The 8,879-nt window shown below is 42.7% G+C and overlaps 1 long non-coding RNA gene across 1 annotated transcript; it reads right to left on the reverse strand.

Moving 5' to 3' along the window:
• Positions 1 to 7,474: 7,474 nt before the first annotated feature.
• Positions 7,475 to 8,624, reverse strand: LOC110716844. Its single transcript, XR_002510610.1, has 2 exons — positions 8,124 to 8,624; positions 7,475 to 7,643 (listed from the first exon to the last, which is right to left on the reverse strand). It is a non-coding gene; the product is annotated as an uncharacterized LOC110716844 (long non-coding RNA).
• Positions 8,625 to 8,879: the final 255 nt, after the last annotated feature.

The raw sequence follows: 8,879 nt of genomic DNA on the forward strand, positions 1-8,879 counted from the left end.
TGTCTCTACTTCTTCTAGGTAATCAAAAAGAAGATCTAGATTCGAATGGGGGAAAAATGCTGAGGCGGCATTCCAGAAATTGAAATAGCACCTCCACTCATTGCCAAGGCTGGTTAGCCCTCTAGCAAGAGAGGTTCTCTATATGTATTTGGCCGTCTCAAATCATGCTCTCAGTGCTGTTCTCCTATCTGAGAGAGACGACATTTAACTCTTGGTCTATTTCATTAGTCATGTTCTTTGAAATGCTGAGCTGCGGTATCCCTTGGTTGAAAAACCATACTTCTTGGCACATCCGGTGGTGGTCTACACAGACCAACTCCTCAAGCGGCCAATGACAACTTTGGAGTCATCCGGCGGAATGCTCAAATGGGCTATTGAAATGCAAAGTCTGGAAATAACCTTCGAACCTAGAAAGGCAGTGAAAGGCCAGGCGTTCGCCGACTTCATTGTACATATGACAAGGCCGGCTCAGCCAGACAATGTTGATCAGGTCTAGAAGGTATACGTAGACGGGAGCTCTACGATAAACGGCTGTGGTGCAGGCGTGATTTTCAAGTCTCCGGAAGGGGACAAGTATGAATAGGCACTACGGTTCAAGTTTCAAGCCACGAATAATGAGGCGGAGTACGAGGACCTGCTAGCCGGTATCCGCATGTGTAAGGCGATAGGAGCAAGGAAAGTTGACGCCTGCTCTGATTCGCAGTTAATCGTCAGCCAATACCATGGTGATTTCGAGGCCACCCATCCGGCTATGATCAAATATCTGCAGGTGATCAAAGACGAGGTCGGGACACTTGACGAATTTCATCTAAGTCAGGTGCCCAAGTCAGAAAATAACAAGGCAGATTCATTGTCTAAGTTGGCATCATCCGCCTCTTGTGATAAGCCTAGGTCAGTCTTTTGGGAAGTCATGGAAAAAAGAAGTATTGAACATGATTCCATTGGAGTTCTTGACCGAAGCTCTACCTGGATGGATGCCATCCGGGCTTACTTGGCAGATGACACTCTGCCGGATGCCCCTTCAGAAGTGGCTGCATTGAAGAAGCGAGCCACAACTTTTGAGATCTATAAGGGAGAACTCTTCAGGAAGGGTTACCTCCAGCCGCTGCTGAAATGTGTTACCCTTGAAAGGGAGAAAAAAGTTCTAGAGGATCTGCACTCGAGCTTTTGTGCATTACATATAGGCGGCAGAACTCTAGCAAAAAGGCCTAGGCGGCAAGGATACTTGTGGCCTACTCTTGAGGCAGACGCCATGGAAATGGTGAAGAAACGCGATAAGTGTCAAAGATTCGGCCGGCTCATACACCGTCCGGCTACTGATTTGACGGCTATCTACAGCTCGGTTCCATTTGCAAAATGGGGCATGGACATCCTGGGTCCATATGCGCCTGCTACAGGCGGTTAGAGGTATATCTTGGTGGCTGTAGATTATTTCACCAAATGGGTTGAGGCAGAGGCGATCAAGGGCATCAAGACAAAGGATGCCATCTCTTTCATCTGGAGAAACATCATCACCCGGTTTGGGGTACCTATATCTATGGCCTTTGACAATGGCCCTCAGTTTGAAACGCCTACCCTCAAAATCTGGTTAGGAGATCAAGGGATCTCACTTTTTTTTTTGCATCAGTCGGCCGTCCCCAAGCAAACGGCCAAGTTGAAGCCTTCAACAAGCTCATCTCAGACGGCATTAAAAAGAAAATTGAAAGGGTTGACGGTCTATGGGCAGATGAGTTGCCTCATGTTCTATGAGCCATCAAAACAACTGAAAAAGGGGCAACCAGTGAAACCCCGTTTCTCATGACATACGACACTGAAGCCGTCCTGCCTATTGAACATTATGTGCCAACACTTCGAATCATGCTCTATGATGAAGAGGCAAATTGGGAGGCCATGCGTCTAGCATTGGACTCACTCCCGGAGCGCAAGGGCAATGCCGCCTTGCGTCATGAGATATACAGTCTGAGAATGACGAGAGCCTACAACAGAAGAGTACATAAACGACCCCTAAAAGTGGGGGACTTTGTGTTACGAAAAATGGAGGCAACCGGTAAGGATAATGAGCAAGGAAAGTTAACCCCTAATTGGGAGGGCCCCTACCAGATTTTTGAAGAAGTTAGAGGCGGCACCTACCGCTTGGAAACTCCAGACGGCTGGCAGCTAGCCATAATTTGGAATGTAGATAACTTGAAAAAGTACTACTTCTAAAGACATGTAAATCTTTGTAAATAGAGTATGTTACTGAAAGAATGCTTTATTTTCATTGTCTTTTGTACAAAGTCCCATCTGTGCAATGCACAACCGGGCATCCGTCTGCTCTAAACCGAGTAGACATAAGCTAAATATCAAACTTAACAGCTATTTATAAGGCCAATGGCCGGATAGTTTTCAAACCGCCTGCTCCAACATGAGCAGGCAACCGGCGACGCCCATTTGGGTGAATTCATCGAAGAGAGCATCTCCCATTTGGGTGGTACATTGTTCCATAAATCATAACTCAAGCGGCTTTAACCGACTGCCTAGGTAAAGGATAACTCAAGGCCGTTTGAATAATTAATTGAAACCTAGATACAACCGATCGTTGCTTCAAAGCAACACAGACGGTAATTAATATCTGGGTCAAATTTAACCGGTCTTTACCCAAAGGCACTACAGTCGTTACAAACCCAAAGGTCACAACCTGGTTATGATATATACGCCCGGTCAAGGGTCGCCTGCATCCTAAACGGCAATGACGGATTCCCAAAGGGTAACCCGCAGCTGGTTAAAAGAATAATCTAGGTTGGCCCTAGCTGGCACCGTCTGCTAATCCAACTTAGAATAACTACTTCTTTAAATACGGTCAATGACCGCCTATCTATCCGTCCGGATGCTTGTTTGGACGGCTGCCTGCTTAGAGTTGGGCAATATTAAGCAAACAATCGTCCAGGGGCAGGCAGAGCCAATGCATCCGGCATACCGCATGTGCTAAGTTAAATTGCAAAAAGAAAAAGAATTGTACAAGCATACTACCAAAATTGCAAAAATTGAAGCAAATTATATCAAAGGTAAATATGGGCAAAACCGAGTTAATCGGAAAGTTCTATTAATAAAAATGATTGTCAGCCGGACATACGTTCGAGGAAAGTAGATACATCAAAAGTACTCGGCTCGCAGGCCGGAAACAGAAAGAACTATCAAGTTGTTGTTGCTGAGGCTGAGACATCTGGACCTGGCCGGATGGAGGAGCATCTTGAGTTTGTTGGGCTTGAGCTTCGTTAGCTTCACCCGGCGCTTCTTCTTCCGCCTGCTCCTCCTCTTCTTCCTCGGCAACGCCGGCCCATTCCTCAAAGGGAGTCGGCTTCTCAGTTCCGAGAACCTGGGCATCGAAAACCTCAATGGCGTACTTGTACCGCAAGTCAAAGAAAGCCTAGTCGGTGTCTGGGTGGATCAGAACCAGGCCATCTTCATGCGCTCTTCACAGTCGCTCTCATTCTCGGAGATCAGTCGGTCTTGCACAGCTGCCAGCTTCTCCTTATGGTCCGCCTGAGTTTGAGCAAGCTCATTCTTTAGAGGGTGACCTCTAACCGCAGCTCAGCGTTCTCCTTGTCAGCTTCCCCCAATACTTTGACATCAGCTTGGAGGTTTTTAACTTGAAGCTCAAAGTTAGCCGCCTTCTTGTTGGCCGTCCCAGCAGCAACCGTGAGCTCCTTGATAAGCTCCTCCTGTTTCATCTCCCGGCTTTTAGTTTTAATCTCATACATTAAAGTGTTGTATTGGGTAACATCTATGAGATCGGTTGCCCTTCTATTGGCATCCCTTACCTCCTCCTGCTTCTTCCGCAAGGGGACCTTCATGTCATTTACCCTTAGCATCACCTGCAAAGTCAGCCGGAAAGGGGTTAGTTTTTCAATTATGCTACAACCGGCAAAAGAATAAAGTTGTACAAAAGCACACCAACCGGCCAATTACCTCAGCGAGCAGTGAGTTGATGCGGTCAATGTTGACATGGTGCACACCCGGCACCGCCTCCTTTTCGAACCGGGTGAGGGTCCTCAGTATCCTCTTGGCGTACTGTTGGAGGTCAGGCTAACGGGAAGAGGCATCTGCATCAATAGATTTATTTGTTAAGTATTGAGCATAGGCGACACTTACATTCTGCCGGCTGCATGAAGAATCTCTTGATTTGGTAGCTTGGGACTTGAATCCCATAAGCCCAAGCGGCCAGGGGGATCAAAGGTGAGAGCCATACCTTCATTTTCAGGATGAGGGGTCATCTCACCCCCAGCCGCATTTAAACCGGACGCTACAGCAAGCAGCCGGCTTGAGGGAATTTCAGGTTCCCTCGTTTCAACCTCAGCCGGCCCTGTGCTTAGGCCAAGGTCTTTCAAGCTTTTGCCTGCTGAGGTGGGCCTCTCAGGCACAGACGGCCTTCCAGAAGAGGCAAGGGCAGCCGGTACCCTCTTGGATTTAGAAGCAGGCTGGGAGGGCTCCTCTCCCGGTCTTTTTAACATCTTTGTTAAAGAGCGAGGAACGTTCTTGCTCCCCATCTGCAAAAGAAAACAAAACAACCGGTTAATAACAGAGTTAACATCAAACCATGCAACGGTAAAGGAGTTCAGCCGGCATTTACCCCATCATCCTTGGTCGCCAGTTGGGCCCTTTTCTTCTCCAACTTCTAGATCTGTGCAGCAGACTTAGCGGGCGTCTTCTCAGGAGGCACCATCTCTAATCCTTCTCTGTAAAGAAGAAAATCAAAGTCAAATGCCATTCAAGAATGATACAGGCGGCATAAATTGCCGGTTATCAGTCAACATACGTCTGCTAAACACTATGCTAAGGCCGCAGGCGGAAAGGAACGCCTCGTCCTTAACCAAGTCCGGATGAAGGACCCAATTCTTAGGGACAATGACTTTTATCCCATCATCCAATGGCAGGGAGGTCTTCTTGAAGAGCCCCGTCTCCATTATTTGTGTCCAAGCCTCTTCCGGTACTCTAGGGAGGGCGCATTTCTTTCCAAGGAGAGCCGGGTGTGTATTGTAGCGACGCAGCCGATGGTTATGATGCAACGATGGGGAAGAAACCAAGTAAAACTTGCTCTTCCAGCTGCTCCATTTTGACGGCTTGTCAAGCGTCATCATGTATTCCGGATGCGTGGTCAATGTATACCACGCATTCTAGCCGCTAGGGCACGGTTGAGGTAGTGCATATGTGCAAACACCTCCCAGCTGGGCGTTATGTCCTGCATCTCGCAGGCGTTTATATATCCTAGTATATTCACCCAAGAGTTGGGTGTCAACTGCCAAACACCAAGGTCGTAACCCCTTATAATGGCTTTTATTGTATCATGAAGGGGGAACCGGAGGTCAGCTTTGAATGCCGCCTCATAGCAGCCGAAATAATCGTCGGCATGGTCAAGGTCGTCATCCCAGACATCGGTTGCCTCTACAGTCGGCACAACAATTTCCCATCCTGCCCCAACTGGGCACTTCTGTAAGAATCAGGGTAAGGTGGCGTTTAGAGTGACCACATCCCTGGCGGTCATGTGCACCTCTGTTGGGTTATTGATGGAGGACCATTTATATGCCTCCTCATCCTCTTGGGGGGCATCCGATTCCATGGTAGACTCTGTAGAGTCTGATTGCTGGACAGTCTCTTCACCGCCTATATCCTCGAAATCGTCCAAGATATCATCTCCGGATGTGCTAGGTACACCCGGATGGTCATAATGTACAATGTCAGGCGGAGCTTCGGCTGAGCCGTCTGACTGGTATTCGGGGTCTACAGCTGTTCATCTCGTTCGAGCAATTTTGTCCAGCACATGAACAGAGACGGTCGGATTCGCAGAAGAGTAAGGGAGGTCCAAACACCCCCAGACGGCATCCCCGGTCTTAGACTCAGCCTTATCCGGTGATCAGCTTACAACTGTCCTAGGCCGTGCCGTGTGTGTGTTGGGTGAGTCCATTATTCTTTACAATCTATACAACCGGAAAAACTCAAAAAAGTTGCAAGGGGTAGAGACGGTACCTTGAAGATGCTTTAAGCGAGAGGAAAGTAGGCTATCCGGATCAGCAGCCATAAATCTTTTTGTTGCTTGCTAGATACCCAGACGGTTGCTCGGATGTACCCTCTTCATGAGCAACTGAAAATAGTTTAGCAGCCCAACCGTTTCTCTGAAATCTTGCTTGATGATACCCTAGACGGTAGACCGGATGAGGGTATATTGAGAGCAAAGGGCAGGAATTTGAGTATGATCAGGCGGTACCTATGAGTTTTGAGTAATGGGTACCCAAGCGGTAGCCATTTGAGTGAAGAAGAGACAGGCGATTTTGAATAAAATAGCAGCCGGTCTTAGAGCTTTTCTTTTCTCTCTTAGAAAATTTCTCAAAAATGCAAATTGTGAAAATGAGGGGAGGGGGTCACTACTTATAGAGACACCCAGAAGGCGAATTGTCACCTTCCCAATTCGAATTCAAAAAATAAAAAAAATAAAAATAAAAATAAAAATAAATAAAAATAAATAAAAAGAGAGAGAGAGAGGAGACGAAACGTCACCTTCTAAGAGTATGACACCTGTGAGAGACAAATGTTTAGGGTAAAAATACCCCTTGTCCACGTGGACCAATCACATGCTCACACGTGTCATCATCAGATAGAACTAATCCTCTAGTGACACGTGACACTTTAACCTATGAAAGGAGAACTGATCTCCTCTCACTGTAAATAGAGGAAAATCATCATTTATTACACATTCATAAATACACAAAAAAAAACCCGAGCAATATTAATTGCAGAATTCTCTCAGAATCCAAGAGAAAAAACCTTTACATTCCGTACTTATATTCATCCGGACACGTTCTAACTTGATCATCGAAGGCAAAACTCCACCCAACCGGAGTTTCCATGATTTTGCAGGTACAAATGGTCGGCGTGCATTCATAACAATTATAAGACACAACTTTAGAACTTTACTATATCATAAGGATTTGATGTAAAACATAAACTCGATTTAAGAGCTTCATTTAGAACATAGGTATAATTTAGAAAATTAGCATGCAATTATAACATGTGAACACTACAAAAAAAAAAAAAAAAAAAAGACAATATAAAACGCCTATTATAGGCAATATAGAACGCTTTATATGCGTTCTTCAAGTGAGGTGCCTTATAAAGTAAACAAAACGTCTTTTGTAGTAGGCGTTCTGTATTCAATACAATATAGAACGCCCATCTAAAATAACAATTTCTTATTTTATGAGTAAAATGAATAAAAAAAAAAGGAAAAGGGAACTATTATTTTAAGATAGGTGTTCTGTATTCATTTAAAACTAGAACGCCTATCTTACATGACAGTTCTCTTCTCCTAATTTTTTTTTTGTTTTCAAAAAATAAGCTTAAATTTTACCACTGCACCTCTAAACTTACAATATTTCTTTCTAAATTCCATAAATTAATGAAATTTTAAAAAAATCAAATGAAAAAAATGATCACAGATTGATACTCTCGCAGTAGATCTGAGATATAAAAACAAATGATACAATAAAAAGTAAAAATACATTGAATGTTCACTTCTTTCATTCATTCACACAATTTAATTTGATGACATTTATGAGCCATTCTTGATCTTCGAGAGCAAGTGTTGTATTCGATAATTCTTGTAGTTTCATCTGCAATGGAAACAAAAGCTGCATTTTGTTAATAAAATCGAAAAAATAAATAAAATGAAACTAACAATTCAAACACTAGAACAAAAACAATAATTCAACGAACATACTTAAATTAAATTAAACAACAAAATTTATATTGTAAATACTTTAATTAAAGAGACAAAATTTACAAGAAAAAATCTGATTAGAGGGAAAATCAGAACTGATTCACATAATTAGATCCCAAAAAAGCATAACAATGATAAACCAACTTAGTAAATATTACATTTAAAATCAACAAAATATACAGCAAAAATTCATATCAAAGTATTAAATATAAATATACAAATTTTACTGCACAAAGTATACTAAACCTTCTAATAACGTATATAAATTTTAATAAAAAAATATTATTTAGATAGGAAATTTCAAAACCAAGTTAGTGAATTTAAATTGTTTCGAAAAAGAAAGGTGAAATCAAAGCAAAACCAAGGCATTTACCTGAAGCAATTGAGCAAATACCTTATAAGAATAACCAGTAGATCGACGTCGGAAGACAATTCAGGTGCAGCACCTTCATCAATTGAAACATTAGATCAACGACGATTCAATTCAAGTGCAACACCTACACCAGTCTTGAGTAATTCTAATTTAAAAGTGAATTAAGGTTACTGATAAATTGATGAATACCTTATGTTCATCTAGAAGAATTAAAGTGAGAAAAAAAAAAAAAAAAAAAAAAAAAAATTGGAGGAGAGAATGGAGAAGGAGGAGGCGGCCAAGCAGTAAGTAGAACAAAGGAAACGTGCGTGGGTCGTATGGGTTAGGTTTTTAACTTGTGGTGGGTAAATGATGTTAATTAACTGCCACTTAAAAAAAGTAAAATAAATTGATAAATCAAAGAGAACGGTCTTCATATAGGACCATTTTGTATTCTTAACTCAAAATTTATATATCTAATTTTTTTTATTATGATAAATTTTTTTTATTATCATATAGGACCATTTTGTATTCTATTTTGTTCAATAGAACGCTTATCCAACTTGACAGTTGTGTATTATGCGTTATATATTTCACTTTTTGTAGTAGTGGAAATTACCAAATGCTGATGTCTTTGGTGACTTTTCTTCCTTGAACTTCTTCCATGCTTTGTTTATCAACATATCCAATTCTTCGATGAATGCTGGCTCATCGAAGAAGTGTTGATCTTGACTAAGTATGGAAGGACTTTCTTTTGATTGCTTTTCTTCTTCTTGA

This window comes from Chenopodium quinoa, unplaced genomic scaffold (genome assembly GCF_001683475.1).
Source record: "Chenopodium quinoa cultivar QQ74 unplaced genomic scaffold, ASM168347v1, whole genome shotgun sequence".
NCBI lineage: Eukaryota > Viridiplantae > Streptophyta > Magnoliopsida > Caryophyllales > Amaranthaceae > Chenopodium > Chenopodium quinoa.